Genomic DNA, 21121 nt, shown 5'->3' on the forward strand with positions numbered 1-21121 from the left:
CACCTTCCCAGAGCCAACCATTGGCCACCTACCTCATTCCTAGAGACCAATCAATTTGAAAGTCACGATGTTCTGCCAATCACATTGTGCCTAATGGCCAGAGTGGGTGGGGCCTGCGACGTGTGGTCATTCTCTCCCCATGTGCAGAGCGACCATAGCATGCTGGATTAAATTAAATCCTCTTGCTCTGCATCCTATAGACTCTGCTAATGAAACACAAGAATGGGACATTTTGCCCAAGCAAAGACCCAATCCTAGTTACAAGTCCTGCCAATACTGGATTTTAAAGAAATATTCAGGAAGCCACAGGAAGTGCTTGCCTGTTAGTGCATGCTGTTTGCTACCTACAGTATGCAGCACCGGAGGTCACAGGGAGATAAAACTGAGGCCCTGAGTTACTTGTGCTGTAGCCCTGGCTCAAGTTGATGCCAGTGTCAGGAAGGGGAATAATAGCCATGTGTCCAAAAGTAGAAGCTTTGGAATTTGTAAATCATGTTTCCCCTCCTACCTACCCAATGTTTCTGAAAACCCCGATCCAGGACTAAAGGCTGAGAAAACCACGGATATGCCATTAACCATCCTTAGCTCTGAATGGAGTTCTGAAGAAGGGGAGTTTGAGAGCTGCAAAACAAAGGACTGGAAGTCAAGTTGTGGGTTACAAGCTGATGGACTATGTTCTGCTCAAGAAAGCTGTCCAGATTGCTCAATTGTGTTCTCTCTCTCTCTCTCTCTCTCTCTCTCTCTCTCTCTCTCTCTCTCTGTCTCTGTCTCTCTCTCTCTCTCTCTTTGTGTGTGTGTGTGTGTTCTGTTCCAGACAATATTCTCTTGCTATTCAAAAACTCTCTTGATAGCTAATCTTTTGCAGATCAAAAACACAGTCTTTTATTTACATATCAATTCAGTCATTACCCCAGATTTCCCATGAATCAGCATCCCATGACCCCAGCCCCTGGATTCTTAGAAAGAGACAGCAAGCACATTTATTTTTTAAAACATTGTAAAAGAATTCAGAGGTCTGCCTTTGTTAAGCAATGTAGATAAATGAGTTGGGTGGAACCCCACCCTAGAAAATTACAATTCCCGCCAAGCCTGGGCCTGGACCTAAACTCCCTCTGCACTGGCTGAACTTGAATTCAGGAATCTGCCTGCCTTTATATCTGTGTATCTTAGTATCTTTCTGAGAAGCTGGTTAAGAGTTCAGTTGCCTCTGCTTTTCTAGGCCTTTGAAGCCCCTTATATGATTCATATTGCATCCTAATATTATGCATAGTTGAGAAATTATATATTTTGAACTCATATTTTCAGCATTCTTTCAAACAGCCTTAAGGGTTGTCCTGAAGGTCACAGCTTTTTCCCATTTGCTGAGACATGAGACACAACCTTGCCTCTTGGACTCTGATTATCATGGAGGCATTAACCTTGGCAGAGAGGACATTCCTCAAAAAAAGAACATAAATACATATAGTTATACAAACAAGTCTTATGCCCACAGCAAGCATCAACACTTGGCCAGGCCCCACTTCCTCTTATTCAGGGGCAGGAATCATGTCACACCCACCTTCCCTACCATGGATAGGCAGGACTTGGCACAGATGAATGGTCTATCACTCAGCATATTGATCACACAAAATAGAAATTGAAGAGTAAATACTGAGACATAGCATTTTGTAACCTAACTTTTCTGTGTTCAGCAAGTACCAAATCCAAAAAGGAACTTTACAAGGCTTCATTCTCCTACTTCACTCTCAGTGAGTACATATTAAGAGCAATGAAATAGAATTGAAGACCCAGAAATGAACCCACACATATATGGTCACTTGATTTTTGACAAAGGAGCTAAAACCATCCAGTGGGAAAAAGCATTTTCAACAAATGGTGCTGATTCAACTGGTGGTCAACATGTATAAGAATGCAAATTTATCCATTCTTATCTCCCTGTATAAATCTCAAATCCAAGTCGATCAAGAACCTCCACATAAAACCAGAATCTAATAGAAGAGAAAGTAGGGAAAAGTCTCAAACACATGGTCACAGGGGAAAATTTCCTGAACAGAATATCAATGGCTTATGCTCTAAGATCAAGAATTGACAAATGGGACTTCATAAAATTGCAAAGCTTCTATAAGGCAAAGGAAACTGTCCATGGGATAAAACAGCAACCAACAGATTGGGAAAATAATCTTTACCAATCCTACATCTGATAGAGGGCTAATGTCCAATATATACAAAGGGGTCCCCGATGGAGGAGTTGGAGAAGGGAATGAAGGAGCTGAGGTGTTTTTCAGCCTCATGGAGGGAGCAACAGTGTCAAAAGGCCGGACATCCCTCCCCCCAGCAGCCAGGGACTGGATCATGAACTAAAGAATACACATGGAGCGAACCATGGTGCTGGTCACATATATGGCAGAGGATGGCTTTGTTGGACATCAGTGGGAGGAGATATTCTTGGGCCTGAGAGTGTTCCATGCCCCAGTGTAGGAGAATGACAGGGAAGGAGGACAGGAGTGGGTGGGTGGGGCAGCACCCTCATAGAGGCAGGAGGAGGGGCAATAGGATAGGGGGATTCTGAAAGGGAGACCTGGAAAGGGGAAAACATTTGAAATGTAAATAAAAATATCCAATAAAAAAGTCCAAAAAAATCAAAACAAACAAGCAAAAAAGAATAAAACATCCATCTCCCCAAGTAATCAAGAGTTGAGAATATTGAATGAGGTAATCAATCCCCTTATTCTCTCCACCAGCTTAGTATCTCAATTTAAAATTTAGCATTGAGCCAAATTTTTCAGAACAAATCTTAGTATTTAATAATATCACTGAAATTAAAATATTCCTAAAAAGGCATTAGGCTAGAAGACATTACTGTGAAGCCTTTGCCTTCACTAGAAGGGCCACAGTTACGAGGTGCCCCTCTGAGACTTCTAATGATAATATCAAAGGAAGTTGTCTGTACAAGACAGAGGAATTAGAAAGATGGGACTAGAGAGGGCTGAAGACTCCATGTATGTAAGCAGTAAGCCTTTACCTTCTTCAGAGCTGTGACTATGTTATTGTGCTGCCCCCAGTGTTCCAAGAGAGTGAGATTGGCTCAGCAAGAGCTCAAGCGGGTTGATAACATAGACACACAACTTGCTAGTTCCTGCATTCAATTCATGTAATGGCTAGTGGTCAAGGTCTCATAAGAATATTCTTAATAGAAGCTTATAAAACAATGTTAAAACCTAAATGACCCTAAAATTCATCAATAAGTTTTATAGGTGAAGTTCATTACAATCATTTAAGAAGTTCTGGCTACAAAGCTATCAAAAATGTGAGGATAATGCCGGGTGGTGGTGTCCCACGCTTTTAATCTCAGCACTTGGGAGGCAGAGGCAGGCAGATTTCTGATTTCGAGGCCAGCCTGGTGTACAGAGTGAGTTCCAGGACAGCCAGGGCTACACAGAGAAACCCTGTCTTAAAAAACAAAACAAATAATCAAAAAATGTGAGGATAAAATTGGACTCTACTTATTAACATGCATACAGAAAAAACAAACTATTGAAATAATCATTAGTTTCAAACAGGTTGTGTCAACACCAAAGTGTATGTATGTACATACAGTAGACAACTATGTAAAAATAATTTCACCTAATCCAACACTTCCTAATTAGAATACACAAAGAGTAAAGAAAATAAATGTGACTGTAAAAGTACATGTGTATATCTGTATATCTGTGTCTGCATCTGTAAATGCATTTCCGTATGTATATGTGTGTGTCCATGTATATGTGAATATGGATGTTCTATTACCACCTTATTTTGTATCTATTGCTAATAACATGGTGCCACAGATTTAGTAATTTATAAAGAGATGTATTTCAACTCTGATATCTGGTCCACAGTTGAGGGTACAACATGGTACTGGGCATCTTGCTCAGAGAAACTCAAGTCTTCACAAAGCAAGCTAAAAGTACTCAGAAACATTGGCCCATTGTTTTCAATAGAATACATGACTCTTGACACACCCATTAATCCACTGATCCTAAGAATTGCATGACTAGATTAACCTTCCTTATGGAGTTGTGTTCCCAAGTCAGTGATTTTTTTCATCATACAGCTAAATTTTGTATATAACTTTATTTTGTTTTATTACTATGTCAAACATGGGGAGCAAAAGAAGAACTGTTGCACAAAACAAAGTCCTTAAAAAGTCTGGGTAAAATTAATCCAGTGGAAAATAATTACAGAAAATACACAAAGTTTCTGATATTAGTGTTTATAAGTTCTAAAATCTTAGTTCCACTTTGTCATAACTAAATCCAGGAAACATGTAATGTAACATAGATTTCACAAGAAAGAGAGGTAATAATTACACCAACCACAGTATGTTCTCAGGGGCATGGGGACCACACACAGCCTGACAAGTGAGATGGTAATGAGCATCACATCCCATCATGCTTCAATCATCTTTTCGTACTATGTTAACTATGTCAATAGATAGAAAAAAGGATTTATCATGATCCTGTATGTATTTTAAACAATAAAGGCACAAAATAAAGAAAATTAATATTTATTACTTTATTGAAGGGAACATAATAATTTCAAAACAAACAACTAAGTTACCATTTTAGATCTTGTGCCTAATTCCTAATGAAAAAAAATGATGCTTACTTCCAAATTTAAAACTAAAATTTATGAACATTATGGCAAAAAATATGAACCTGAGCAGTCTTTCATTACCTAAAACTATATTGTATCTGTGCATGAGGGTAAGGTACAGACTGGGGAAGGATTTATTTGTGTGTGTTTTATATTTAAACAGTACAGTAATTTAAGTACATTACCTTCTAAGTTTAAAGACCAACCATTTAAACTGATCTTTCAGAGAACATTGTGACAACTTCCTGAGGAACTTCTGGTTTGGAGTAATTAGGTATACTAAGCTTGGTTTCACAAGAGTAAGTTCATCAGCTTGGGTCTGGCCTTCAAATACATCTCTTAGAAAACATGAGACCCATAGCCTCTCTTTGGGGTGTATAATGTAATGTCACTGTGGTAAGGCAGCTGTTAGCTGATATATGGTGATGGAGCCATAAAAATTAATTTACAACTTCTACCAAACAGCCAATACTTATGAGGGTGAGTGGAGAAAGTGAGAAGGCTGTCAGGGCCCAAAGAAAACAAGATGAGAATGAGGCAAATACACATATTCATGAAATACATACATATTCAAGTGCCTGTAGTGTGCTGAACCTGAACAGGGAGTAGCCATAGAAAGATAGGAGAATGGATGTAGAGAAGAAGACTTATGGGACATATGGGGGGGTGGGAAAGGGGAACGTTTTTGGAATGTAAACAAAGAATATAGAAAATAAATAAAAAAAATAAGAAAGCAATGAGACATGATAACTGAGGCCAGTGGAGACTTCCTCAGCAGCATGTTTACTTAAAGGCAGGAAATAAGAAGGAAGTATTTAAAAGGTACTCATCAGTATCCACGTGTCTCCTTTTCTTACTGGTGTGCTGAATGAATGAAGAATGGTCTGCCAGTAGAGAAGATTTAAACTTGAACTGTTATAGTCTTTAGTTTAGATGACAAGGATTGATGTCCTAAAGAAGAGAGTCCGTTGTATATACTATATTGCTCACTGAATGTAAAAGACTGGTGGTCCCATCTTCCTTCACCAAAACTCCTGTATTTCTGACTTTCAGGATCCATTCTTTTGCTCCCTACAGAGTTGCCTAATGATACACTCTAGACTGCATTAAAATATCAGAATCTTTGAAAGTGGAAGCATAACCACAATGAGCTGAAGAACTTTCAGGGCTTAAAGAGTTCAGTTAAGTAGTGCTAATAACATCAGCAAATATGGATACTTTATTAACATGCATATAGTCAATGTGTACAGCAACAGATTAGGCGCCTAAGCAGACAGGAGACTCCAGCTGCTTTCTGTCAAGAGATTTGCAAAAATGTAAAACAACGCGATTCTCAGCACTATTTAGTTTGCCTTGTGAAATTTATTTTTCATAAAAATGCTTCATTTTATTAGGATATAATTGACTTTTCATTGTTATATTAGCTAAGCTAATAAATACTCTAAGCCTCTCAACGTTAACTTGTGATTTGATATATGTTGATAAGTAGTATGCATATAAACAATGATTTGAAGTCCTCAATGATTTTTATAAGTAGGATGGACTCCTAAAGATGTTTAGAGTAGATAAATAAAATGGAGATAACCATGACATAACTGTGACCGTTTTACCTTGGCTATTACCAGATGAAGCCAATTTTAAGTTTTAAACTGTGCTCACTGAGCACTTACCTTGTGTAGCACTGAGCTACATACTCCATTTGCATTGCTAGATTTCCACACAGAGCTGGGCCCTTGGCTTCTGTTCTCCATCCACAGACTTAAGTGGTACAAGTGCCTGATTAGGTCTAGATGTGAAGCCAGCAAGCCTCATGATATCAAAGTCTGTGTCCTAAAACCCTTTTACAGTAACAGGGTCTTGTGTCAATGAAAAAGTAGCATTTTAGAACATGTTTGTAGCCTTTTGATAATGCCATACTATTTTTCTGCACCTCACACCCACTCTCTGTCTATGAGGCTCTAGTTTCCTGCACAACATTCTGCCCCAGAATTACATTTTCTTACCTATTTCCACATTTCTCTGATTCTCAACTACCAGAAGGAAACAATAAACCACCTTGAACAGAAACTTTAATGAACCAAGGTTTTAAAAGTTCTATTCCCAGGAAAGAAATTCTGAAACATAAGACACATAATCAATTTTATTAAGTATTGCTAGAGAATCTTCCAGAATGGAAATAAATTATGGGCTTTCCTAGGCAGAGCATTAAAAGTAACATTTTACTTAGACAATGATAGTTGGTTTTGTACAGCTTTCCAATTTTACCTGCTGTAAAGGATGCGAGTTCTTAGGTGGCCCTTCTTTTCTGTTGGCAGCTGGTTCATGGTTAGAGGGCCCTGGCTGTCTCCTTTGCACTTTGGGCTGTGTCCCCTCTAGTATGGAGTTTTCTTTTATCTTGCTTTATTTTTACTTTGCTATTACAACGGTAGTATTTTACTTGTTGTAAATATATTTTCGTATCTTATCTCCTTGGTTACTGTTGAGGGGCGGCCTTCTGGTTTCTTCCTGAGTTTTAAGACAGCCTTATGTTCCCTCCCTACCCTCTGTATTGCATTTTGATAAAGTTCTTTGCCATGAGGACTTAGCTTCATGGTACATTTGTGATTTTCAGCATTATACATTTTTTTTTAATGAATAAGTAATTTTTTTTATAAAAGCACTAATGGGGTCAGGGAGATGGCTTATCACATGAAGGCACAGGCTTCTAAGCCTGACCATGAGAGGTAGCTTCTCAGAACCCCCACTGTGGAAGGACAGAACCAAGTCCCTGAAGTTGTCTTCAGACAGCCATATGCATACCATATGCCCACACTCATGCACATGCATAAATATTCACCATTAATAATTAACTTGTTAATTAGTTAATTAATTGCAATTTTAAAAATAAATGTGTCTTTCAATGAATTTTATTTGTAACTTCAGAACAGTGATTGGTGGTTTAATTAATCTTGCCCTCCATGATGGTACAGCAGTGAAAACTACTGAGAGGTGCAATGACAACCTCAGGCTGCTGCTGTGTTCCTTTCAGATGTCTGATGTAAACTTTTGTCCATTGTTTATATTTTAGTGTATTTTAAAGTTATACAACCTCCCCATTCATCTCTTCTGCTTATTACAGGAGGAAAAATGAGAAATACACATGAAATCTGATCTACTGATTGATAATTTTAGGTGTCTGGGCAGGTGAAATGATACATAATAACTCAGCTGTAATAACTGATGAGTTTTTTTTAACAGTTCCACGTGGGGCTTTATTTAAGATGGTGAAAAGATGTAGTGGGCAGGAAGAAGGAAGGAAAAAGGAGAAAGAGAAAAGGAAAGAGGAGAAGGAGAGAAAGAGAAAAGAGGAAAAGCTAACTGATGAGTTTTAATCTCATTTTTCCATAGGAAAATGGGTTCCTAGAAACATAAGATGTAGAAAACTAATGCCCTCTATATTTCACAGGCTTAGATTAAGGGACTCCTGTTTGATAACTTAATTTCCCGAAATTATTCTCATGTTGTTTTATTTTATTTTCTACTTTTAATATTAAAGTATTGCTCAAAAATTATGATATATAACTCATACCTCATACAATTCAGCTATTCGGTGTATACAAGTCAATGCATTGTTTTAGTATGTTCAGACCTGTGTGACTGTTCTCAGTATTGATCTAGGACATGTTCATCATTCCAGAAGAAACTGTACCTATTAGCAGTAATAACTCATCTCTCACAGCTTACCAACCACAGCCCAGGCAGGCCCCTATTTACTTCCTGTGCTTATGAACTTATCATTTCCAGACACACGTGAAAAGAAATGATACCATTTAAAGCTTTTCTGTGCCTGGATTTTCTCATCTCACTCAGTTTTCAAGTTGCATCCATATGTAAGACTTCACTTTACTCCCTTCCAAATAGTAACTCTATGGTATGAAAATACTGTACCTATTCACTGTTGTTTACTTATAGTAATCATGAAAATGCTATGTAACCATGAAGGTGAAGTACTTTCTGTGAATATATTATATATTTTAGTCTATATAATACATAAACCCCAAAGTAGCATTTTCGGGTTGTATAGTGACCATCTGTCTAAACTTTTAAGGAACTGTTACAAATTTCATTTGGTGATTTGTTCATCTGTGAAAAGATACTTACTCAGAGAAATTATTCCTGCCTCCTTGCTATTTTAGTTCCCTTTCCTTGTTATGACCTCTAGTTAAACACCATCTTTGATAGTTGTACTTGTGAGCCCACTGTTCCTTAGACATGTTCTCCCTAAGGACAACAATATCTTCTTAGTTGATCACTGGTTGTTCAGTCCATAGCAAAGTATCAGACAACTGTTAACCATTCAATAAATATTGAATGAATTGATTAATGCATAGATGGGATGAGAAACAGCATTTTGATGAAGAATAGGTAAGATTCAATATATTTTTAACTTTTTTAAATTGGATATTTTCTTTATTTACATTTCTAATGTTTCCCCTTTCTAAGAAGGACCGATTCATCTTCCTTCTTCTTGAGCTTCATGTGGTCTGTAAATTGTATCCTGGGTATTCAGAGCCTTTGGGCTAATATCCACTAACCAGTGAGTGCATACTATGTGTGTTCTTTTGTGACTGGGTTACCTCACTCAGGATGATATATTCTAGAACCATCCATTTGCCTGCAAATTTCATGAAGTGATTGTTTTTGATAGCTGAACAGTACTCCATTTTGTAAATGTACCATGTTTTCTGTATCCATTCCTCTGTTGAAGGATATCTGGATTCTTTCCAGCTTCTGGCTATTACAAATAAGGCTGCTATAAACATAGAGGAGCAAGTGTTCCTGTTATATGTTGGAAAATCTTTTGAGTATATACCCAAGAGTGATATAGCTGGCTCCTCAAGTAACACTAGGTCCAGTTTTCTGAAGAACCACCAGACTGATTTCCAGAGTGGTTGTACCAGCTTGCAATTCTACCAACAATGGGACAATGTTCTTCTTTCTCCACATCCTCGCCAAGATCTGCTGTCACCTGAGTTATTGAGGTGGAATCTCATGGTTGTTTTGATTTGCATTTCCCTGATGACTAAGGATGTTGAACATTTCTTTACATGATTCTCTGGAGTCTAACTTCTGGAGTTCTTTGTACATACTGTATGTATGATTGACAAAAATTTTTCCCAATCTGTTCATTGCTGTTTTTTCCTGTTGACAGTTTCCTTTGCCATACAGAAGCTTTGCAATTTTATGAGGTCCCATTTGTCAATTCTTGATCTTAGAGCATAAGCCATTGGTATTCTGTTCAGGAACTTTTCCCCTGTGCTTATGTGTTCGAGGCTCTTCTCCACTTTGTCTTCTCTTAGATTCAATGTATCTGGTTTTATGTGGAGGTTCTTGATCCACTTGGACTTGAGCTTTGTATAGGGAGATAAGAATGGATCAATTTGCATTCTTCTACATGCTGACCACCAGTTGAAACAGCACCATTTGTTGAAAATGCTGTCTTTTTTCCACTGGATGGTTTTAGCTCCTTTGTCAAAGATCAGGTGACTATAGATGTGTGGGTTTATTTCTGAGTCTTCAATTCTATTCTATTGGTCTTCCTGCATGTCTCTGTACCAATACCAAACAGTTTTCATCACTATTGCTCTGTAATACAGCTTATGTTCAGGCATTGTGATTCCCTAAGAAGTTCATTTATTGTTGAAAATAATTTTTTGCTATCCTGGTTTTTTGGTATTTCAAATGAATTTGAGAATTGCTCTTTCTTACTCTATGAAGAATTGAATTGGAAATTTGATAGGGATTGCATTGAATCTGTTGATTGCATTAGGCAAGATGCCCATTTTTACTATATCAATCCTGCCAATCCATGAACATGGGAGATCTTTCCATCTTCTGAGACCTTCTTCTATTTCTTCAGAGACTTGAAGTTCTTCTCATACAGATCTTTTACTAGCTTGATTAGAGTCACACCAAGATATTTTATATTATTTATGAGTACTGTGAAGGGCGTTGTTTCCCTATTTTCCTCCTCAGTCCATTTATACTTTGAGTAGAGAAAGGCTACTGATTTGTTCGAGTTAATTTTATATCCAGCCACTTGTGGAAGTTTATCAGGTTTAGGAGTTCTTTGCTGCAGGGTCCCCAGTGACGGAGCTAGAGAAAGGATCCAAGGAGCTGAAGGGGTTTGCAGCCATGGAGAAGGAAAAATGATATGAGTCATCCAGTACTCCCATAGCTCCCAGGGACAAAAACCTCAACCAGATAGCACACATGGTATCACCCATAGCTCCAGAAGTATAGACAGCAGAGGATGGCCTTGTTGGACATCAAAAAGAGGAGAAGACCCCTGATCCTGGAAAGGCTCAGTGCAGTGTAGGGGAATACCAGGGCAGGGAAGCTGCCAAAAGGGGTTCATTGGGGAACAGGGGAAGGGGAGATGGCTTATGGGATTCTCGGGGTGGCGGTGGTAACTAGGAAAGGGGAAATCATCTGAAATGTAAATAAAGAATATATCTAATAAAAATAAATAAACAAAAATCAACCTTATTCAAAAAGTGAGGTCTTCAACACTACATTGTGTAAAGACTTCTGTGATTTTACAGCTTTCATATAAAGTTTTTTAAAATCTAAAAGAAAAATGGAGTTCTTTACTGGAATTTTTGGTCTCACTTCAGTATACTATTGAATCATCTGCAAATAGTGATAGTTTGACTTCGTCCTTTTCAATCTGTATCCCTTGGATCTCCTTTTGGTGTCTAATTGCTCTAGCTAGAATTTCAAGTACATTATTGAATAGATATGGAGAGAGGGCAGACTTATCTACTCCCTGATTTTAGTGGGATTGCTTCAAGTTTCCACTTAGTTTGTTGTTGGCTACTGTTTTGCTATATATTACTTTTTCTATGTATAGGTATGGACCTTGAATTCCTGATCTTTCCAAGACTTTTAACATGAAGGGATGTTGAATATTCTCAAATGCTTTTTCAGCATCTAATGAAATGATGATATGTTTTGCTTTGTTTTTTTCCCCTTTGAGTTTGATATATAGTGGATTACAATGATGGTTTCCATATATTGAACCATCCCTGGATCTCAGAGATGAAACCTACATGATCGTGGTGAATGATCATTTTTGATATGCTCTTGGATTTGGTTTGTGAGAATTTTATTGAGTATTTTTGCATCTATGTTCATGAGGGAAATTGGTCTGAAGTTCTCATTCCTTGTTGGGTCTTTGTATTGCTTAAGTATCAGAGTAATTGTGGCTTCTAGAACAAATTGGGTAGTGCTCCTTCTGTTTCTATTTTGTGGAATACTTTGAAGAGTATGGGTATTAGGTCTTCTTTGAAAGTCTGATAGAATTCTGTACTAAACCCATCTGGTCCTGGGATATTTTTTTGGTGGGAGACATTTAATGACTGCTTCTATTTCTTTAGGAGTTATGGACTGTTTAGAGGTAATCCTGATTTAAATTTGACACTGTTTTCTATCCAAGAAAAATGTCCATTATCTCCAGATTTTCCAGTTTTGTTGAGTATAGACTTTTGTAGTGTGATCTGATGATGTTTTTGAATTTTATCGATTTCCATTGTTATGTCTCCCTTTTCAGTTGTGATTTTATTAATTTGTATACTTACTCTGTTCCCTATGTTTAGTCTGTCAAAGGGTTTATCTATCTTGTTGATTTTCTAAAAGAACCATCTCCTGATTTTGTTGATTCTTTTTATACCTCTTTTTGTTTCTACCTGGTTGATTTCAGCCCTGAGTTTGATTATTTTCTACCATCTAATCCTCTTTGGTGTATTTGCTTCTTTTTGTTCTAGAGCTTTCAGGTATGCTGTAAAGCTGCTAGTGTGTGCTCTCCACAGTTTCTTTTTGGAGGCACTTAAAGCTATGTGATTTCCTCTTAGCACTGCTCTCATTGTGTCCCACAATGAAATTTTGGTATGACAAGCCTTCATTTTCATTAAATTCTAAAAAGTCTTTAATTTCTTTCTTTACTTATTCCTTGTTCAATATATAATTGAGTAGAGCATTGTTAAGCTTCCATGTGTATGTGGGCTTTCTGTTGTTTTTGTTGTTATTGAAAGGGAGGGGGAAAGATAGCAGAATGGATGGAGAGAAGAGGACTTATGGGACATATGGGGAGGGGGGAACTGGGAAAGGCGAAAGCTTTTGGATTGTAAGCAAAGAATATATATATATATATATATATATATATATATATATATATATATATATATATATATATATAGCTGTAAGAGCTTCTACCTGTATTCTCCTGTATTTTTTAAAAGGAGTTATTTATATCCTTCTTAAAGTCCTTTATCATCATCCTGATAAGTGATTTTAGATCAAGATCTTGCCTTTCTGGTGTGATAGTGTATCCTGGACTTGCTCTGGTGGAAGAACTGGGTTCTGATGATGCCAAGTAATCTTTCTTTCTGTTGCTTATGTTCTTATGCTTACCTCTTGCCATCTGGTGATCCTTACTGCTATCTGCCCTTGCTATCTCTGACTGGAACTTCTCCCTCCTGTGATCCTGGTTGTGTCAGAACTCCTCAGAGTCCAGCTGTCTCTGTGATCCTGTAATCCTGAGAACATGGGTATGTCTGAATTCATGGGAGTCAAGCTGCCTCTGGGGTCCTGAAATCCTGGTTTAACCAAGATCCTGAGATCCTGTGATCCTATGGTGCTAGTCATGTTAGAGTAACTGGGAGTCAAGCTTTCTCTGGGTATTGTGAGACTGGGTGGGAGGCTAGTGCCCAAGGTCAGCTCAGGGTATGGTTCACACAGGAAGGAACCTGTGCCATTCCCCAGGCAGTGTTTCCTGCATCCCTGGATCCAGATGGTTCCAGTTACTCTCCGTGTTGGGGCAGATGTTGTGATCTCCTCACCTAAGATCCTGGGTGTGTTGGGGCATGGGGTATTGAGCTTTCTCTGGGGGTTGTGGAACTGGGTGTGGAGCTAGTGCCCTAGGGCACTGGCTTAGATGAGCAACATTTAGTATATTAAACATATATTTAAAGTTAGTTTTCAGCAAGAAATTTACTAGAAGCAACATTTTCTTGTTAAGTTTCAATAATTTGAAGACACCTTATCTAGAAACCATAAGACATATTGCTCAGGAAAATAGTTGAAAATTTTGACTCCACTCTGAATGTCAGCCCAGATATGCACTCTTGACAACAGTTTCCTGCACATGTGGAAGCTACTTCTAAGTTGTAAGGAATTTAGAAATCTCTGTTCATTAAACTCCACATGGTAAACTAAGACAATTGGACACTGTTTCATTATATACTGCAATTTTACACATTAAAATCACATCAAATTTCATTTTACTTGAATATCATGTAACCATGTGTCTATTTCTCTTATTTTCTTATAGTAGAATTTGAGGGCATAGCAATGGCTCTGGGGTTAAGATTATTGGCTTTCCCTTCCAGAATACCTCGCATACACACATTGACAAAAAAGTTGCCTATAACTCCAGTCCAAAAGGCAGCTTCTGGCTTCAATGGGCATGGCACACATGTGGTTCACAGACATAAATTTAGACAAAGCACTCAAACATATAAATTAAAAACAAATAAATCTTTTAAAAAGACAATTTATGTTGAGTGAAATATTAAAAAAGTAGAATGGGCTCATTCCCATGCTTATGCCTCTACCCTGGAAGCCTGGTCAGTCATGCATTGGTAGGCAATGGCCGACCTGTTTTTATCTCATGGAGATTCTGACTCTGAACTCCACAATCTCTCCACCTAACTACTAGGTTCCCACTGGTGATTAGCTACCATGCCAATCCCGTGCTTCAAAACTCTCACGGCCTTTTTACAGCACTTCAGGCAAACCCACATTTGACTGCTGTGCCTTTCTCTCTTGAACTCAGATGAGCTGCCACATGCAGAAAAACTCAACACAAACTTAGTTCAGAAACAATGGTAACTCATGCTCTGGATACAACAACTCAAACCTAATCTTGTAAGCCTTATTAAAATCTGATCCCTCTGGTGGTGAATTCTTGCGGATTCACTATGATACCAGGAAACTCTAGCAACTACATCTTACCCCTCTCCTGTGTTGGTTCCAAAGAGAACTAACTCTCTCCTGCTTCTTCTCTCCTTCTGTACAACCCAGAAGTTCTGCCTACTTGCCCAGTGATTGGCTCATTTATTCATTAGGCAATTGGTTTGCAAGAACAACACCAGGCCCATCCACAGCACTTCCCTCTTTCTGTTCTAATAAAAAACTAAACCTTTCTCTCAATATAGAGCACAACTATTGCCATGTTATAATTTATAAGGTATAGATAAACCTAACACCCAATCCATCAGTTTTGTCAATAAGACAGAATATTGTCATCCATACTAAATTAAAAGACTTATCATTCCACACCTGACTCATGTCCTGGCTTTAGATTGTAAGCCACCTGAAAACCATCCTCTCAAATCTATATTATCTTTCTCAATGCTAAACAGCTTGGGTTGGCTATGAGACTACCAGTATTCAACCTTTTAAGAAATCCAAGAACAACTGATAATAACTGAAAATATATGGGAAACCTACCACAGCTTCCAAAACTTAGCCAATTTATAGAGACTGCTGATAACCTGGACATTCCCTTACTTCAAAACATTGGAGCATCAGTCTTCAATCTTGGAGATGATCCTTCTGACCAGGATCATCTGATAGACCTTAGAGATACAGGAATATTAAGGACTAGTCAATTCTGTCTCGGCAGAACCAAGCTGTCCTGAACCTGTAATTGCGTCCTTTCTTTGGGCAGTATTATGTCTGTATATGAAAAGAGGCAAATCTTACCTAGTGGCTGTCTCACCACAACTGGAGAAACACATAGATGTTTAATTTCTTCTTTGAATTCAATACAGGGAAAGCTGTCAGGAGCAGACCACTCTCAACAAGAAGTGAAGAAATAACATTAAATGTCATATTCTGTGGATTTCTGACGTTTTTGAAAACCAACTATCTATATAAAGTAATCTGGACTGTTTTCCATTAGCTACTCGCAGCTATTTCTAATTAGAAACTTGAAAACACCCTAACAATAAACTCAGAGCCATGAATTTGCTATTTGGCCCTAAACTCACAGACTTAAACATCTCAGATCAGATTAAAATAACAGTTATAGACAGACTAAGTCTAATCCTTGTACTTACAAAATTTTGTATCAATAGAAGAAATTTATACCAATGAAATCCTTGACTTATGAAACCCTTGACTTATTGATGTGTATAGACTATTACATATTTTCCAAGGACCCATTAAATTCAAATACACATGATCGTATACTTAAGTGACCCTAAAAACTCTACTAGAGCACTCCTACAGCTGATAAACAACTTCAGCAAAGTGGCTGGCTACAAAGTCAACGCAAGCAAATCAGTAGCCTTTATATATTCAAAGGATAAGCAGACTGAGAAAGAAATTAGGGAAATGACCCCCTTCATAATAGCTACAAACAACATAAAGTATCTTGGGGTGACTCTAACCAAACAAGTGAAAGACCTATATGACAAGAACTTCAGATCTCTGAAGAAGGAAATCGAAGAAGATCTCAGAAAATGGAAAAACCTTCCATGCTCCTGGATTGGCAGGATTAATATAGTTAAAATGGCCATCTTGCCAAAGGCAATCTACAGATTCAATGCTATTCCCATAAAAATCCCAACCCAGTTCTTCATAGAGCTAGAAAGAGCAATTCTCAAATTCATCTGGAATAACAAAAAACCCAGAATAGCTAAATCTATTCTCAACAGTAAAAGAACTTCAGAGGGATTCAATATCCCAGACTTTAAACTCTACTACAGAGCAAATACACAAATGTATTTTTAAAGTATGTAATTTTTTGGTCAGATGAACTACTTTTAGAACTTGATATTTGGGTGACCAACCAAATGGTTTCATTTATGGATGTATAGAAAACTTAGCAAATTTTAGTTTTCAGAATTCCATGATACTTTACTTAGGGAAAAAAAAACTTGGAAAGTAAAATCACCCATTGGAGGTGTAACTGCTACAAGGATGGAATGCCTGGTCCTTAAAGTATCCCTCCTTTTCTATTACATCAGTAGTTTTTAGATTTCTGAAGATTAAGTTTGGCTGCTTAAAAAAGGCATCTTGTTTATTGATTCATTGATTCAATTATCCTGGATCCTGAAATTAATCTATTGTTTCTGAATACCGAAATGTGCGTATCAGGATAAGTGTTGTTGTTGAAAGAGAAGCAAGAAATTTATGTGTGTTTTAATCAAAATTTTCATTTATTGTGTGTGTATACATGAGAGTGTGTATGTGCATGTGTGCATACACGTGAGGGGGTGGAACATGGGGGTCAGTGTATGCATATAGTCATGTGCTAAGGCACAAATGTGAAGCCAGAGAGCATCTTGTGAAAGTTAGTTTTCCCCTCTACCATTGGTTCTGAGAATCCAAATCAGGTCATCAGTCTTTTTTTTTTTTTTAATTTAATTTAATTTAATTTTTTTAAAGATTTATTTATTATATGTAAGTACACTGTAGCTGTCTTCAGACACACCAGAAGAGGGCATCAGATCTCTTTAAGGATGGTTGTGAGCCACCATGTGGGTGCTGGGATTTGAACTCATAACCTTTGGAAGAGCAGTCGGTGCTCTTACCCACTGAGCCATCTCTCCATCCCTTTATTTTATTTTCTAAATTCTTTGTTTACATTCCAAATGCTTTCCTCTTTCCCGGTTTCCCCCTCCCCATATGTCCCATAAGTCCTCTTTTCTCTACCCATTCTCCAATCACCTCCCTCCTTTTTCTCTGTCCTGGTGCCTTTACTCCTTAATCTACATTGCTGGCCATGATGATTTTTTTTTAAGTCTTCAAGGGAAAATCCAAGAATGTTTTATTAAGTCCTCAGCTGAGATTATCTGACTAAACTTATAACCTTGAGTTGTGAAAGAAAAATAAGAATCAAAGAATTTCCTGCGTTACTACTTAAACCCTCCACCTTAGTTTTGCCCTTAAGAGGGTGTGAAATGTGAGCGTGTAACAGGACTTACCAAAGAACCAAGACAGCCAATGGCTCTATGCTGTTCAGTCCCACAGTCAGTTTCTAGGAAGCAGAGTGGACATTTACCATTAAACTCTTAATCTTTAAAGTAGAAAAGTAGTTTCTAATGAAGCAATCTTTTTTAGTATTGTTTAAGTGAATAGAAAAAAATAGAATCTTTGCATGGTACAGACAAGCATGAGTTATATGGAAGCCTCAGAAAGAGATGTGCCTGGAAAAGGGAACCACAATCTTTGACAAGAGAAAATGGCATTTGGGAACCCACTAACATGAAATTAAGTTGCCATTAGAATAGACCTTTACCCCTAATCTATCAAAACACTGTAGCCAACAAATCTGTCTGTGAATGGGAAGCAGAGGAAATGTATTGGGTCATTTGAAATAAAATCCCTTGCAGCTGACCCATGAGAGGTGCTGATAGCTTCCAGATGGAGCCTTGTCCTGTTCCCATTGGCCAGATATTTGGGCCTATTAAGAAGGATTGTTTTGTATGTAGAGTGGGGAACCATGGAAATAGCATCAGGATTGATCAAGGACTTACCCTAAAATAAGAAAATTCCAGTCAGAATTTTAGTATTGTGTAAGCGAATAGAAAAAAATAGAAGTGTGAAATAGAAAAAAAAAATCAGAAATATCGCCTGTAGCTTGATGCTTATTTAATGACCCAACTGGCCGCAGAGCCCAGCTCCATTGTTTCAGATATTTGTACCCTAGGGCAAATTAATTAAAGACTAAGAATTGGTTATCTCATCTTGGAGATGGGGACAGTAAAAACTAAACCTCATAGCATTATTGTTAATACAAAGGGTAGATAATAGGCTTCAGTAGGTGATTCCTGTGTAAGGTTATTACATTGTGTCTACTCTTCTACACTGACTAAATACTCACTATAGGCCTATAAGTGTATTAGGTTTTATTGAAAAGATATGGGTGAAAGACATTTCTGACTTTCAAGAATATCAGCTATGAGACATAAGTAAGCAAACAATAAATGGACCAAGCTAGATGAGTGCTGGTAGGGATATCTACACAGTACCCTAAGGTAGAAGAAAGTGACGTCTATATTTCTATATGGAAGCACTAGACTCCATATTATTGACTCGTAATCACTATTTATCCCACTGTAAAGGTGAGAAAACCAAAGTAAGATAAATTGTCTAAGTATACATAGATATTATATGGCAAAGTTTGATTTAATTTTTCTTGTTCTTGTCTCAGCTGGTTCCCAAATTCCAAAGATGCTTCTATGGAACAGCGGGGAAATGGGAAGTGTCTAAATCATTTCTATAGCTATGATATATTGCCATAGATTAGGAAATTTATAAGGAACAAAGATTGTTTAGCTTGCAGTACTGGTAGGTGTTATGTTTAGGATCCCATGGATATATTATGCCAGGCTCCCCTCCCTTGGTGAGAAAGCAAGTAAGACCATTGTCTTAGAAAGCCCTTAGTCCCAACATGGAACACCAATCTGGGTATTTTTCTCATCTAACACCAACTATTGCCGTCTCAAAGTTATCACTCCCATGGCCAAATTGAATACTGTCAAGCTTTTCCCCCCCTATCATCCATGTGAAGAAACATGTTACACATTGACTGGGATACTTGCACACATAGACACATTCATAAAGCAAAATGACCTACTCCTATCTACTTGTGCAGTCTAAGGTCACTAACAGCTTTTACCCTACTATAGGTTATTGCACTGATTCTCTGAGCATGTCAATTTTAGCCTATAATTTTAAAAACATCGAATATAATATATAGACTAAATTTACATTGGTTTTGAATAGCCTAAGTAAGGCTAAAATGTTATTTTTACCACAATTAATATTAATGTTGCATGCAATATTTTGGGGGGTGGAGTCAGCTTGTAGCTATATGTGCCGTGCCTATTTAATGACATATGAGTCACATACTACAGATTAAGTTATCAAAAGAGACAAATTAATTGTAAATGCTAAATGGGAAAGGGTAGCACACAGAAAAAAAATCCTATAAGCATACACAACAAACTTGAATTAAAGCAATTAAATTGATCTTCTGCAGAAGGATATGTATTTAGACCCAAGCAATTTGCTAGATAAGTCTTCCTTTTCTTTTTCTTGGAAATTTTCTGAAGGAAATTTTCAGCTATAGGAGTCATTTTGGGTGGTCCCAGAGAATGCCTATTAAACGGGTCAGTATGTGCAGTGCTGTGCTACTGAAGACATCTAGCTCATGGAAGAGGGCCCTGCCAGCAGAGCTAGAGCTGGATCAGTCACTCTTTCATTTACTCTAGGAGCACATTATTTACATGAGTCTGAGTGGCCCTTTCTCAGACTCTCAGCCACCCTCTGAACCTTTGCCCATGTATATTCTCAATGTTCAGTTGATCTGCTGCAATGTTTGGATGTAGAGTTTACAGCAGGCACTAGAGCAGGAGGTGTCAAAACACGACAAGAAAGGCTTTTTCTTGTTTGACTTCTGGCAGGGATCAGAGTGAAAGTGATGGAAGGCTTGGGAAAAAGCCCAAACTTGTCATTTCTTCCAGCCAACTTGGCGGACTCCACAGGTTTAGAGAGTTCAGATGAGCTTCATGTCCATAAACCTTTGAATACTTATAGAGAAACTAATCTCACTGTCTGAGGTGACATCTAATCTCAACACATCTAATTGCTCTAAAGCTACAATCTGATTACCTTTCCTCCCACAAATAATAGAAAGGGGGCTTTGAGCTGTAATTATACATATCAAAGAAAATGGCAAACAAGATGGTGAAGCCCACACTGTGGCCAAAACAGCCTGGAAAGACCACTTGATCTGCTTTGCAAATATACCCCAAATCATCTGTTTTGTCTATTTTGCTTTTTTAGCTCATGTCTTTTATTTATTAGAATTTTGTACACTAAAACATTCATTATAGCATGTTATCTACTGAATGCAGAAATTTCTGCTGTCCTGAGAGCGACTTGAACTGAGGGGTTTTAGAAAAAGATTGTTGATTTTGGTTTATAAGGGAAGAATGCATGTAAAAGAGCATACATGATGTATGCATATTTTAAAGCTACTGAATGGTTAAAAAGAAGATGCGTTCTGAAAAGATTTATATAATAATTTGTCTTATTTCATTTCTCATGCCGAAAAAAATTCAGGAATAGAAGGCAGTCAAGCAAACCATGTCATTTGGTTGTCTGTGACACTGAACACAAAAGAAGTGAGCCTAGGAAGTTCGATGGAGTTTAACTACATTCACTGGTTTTATATTACGTGGTGTTTAGATATTATTCTAAGACTTTGTCAACTTTGGTTCAAGAATCTACATAGATTTCAATTATCCACAACACACATATTTCCTTGAGAACATTCTTATGGAAACCACATTTCCAACCTTTAAGTTGCTGGTGTTACTCTGCCTATGAACCTGGCTCAGGACCAGGAACATGTCTCACATCTTACTGC

This window comes from Apodemus sylvaticus, chromosome 14 (genome assembly GCF_947179515.1).
Source record: "Apodemus sylvaticus chromosome 14, mApoSyl1.1, whole genome shotgun sequence".
Taxonomy (NCBI): Eukaryota; Metazoa; Chordata; class Mammalia; order Rodentia; family Muridae; genus Apodemus; species Apodemus sylvaticus.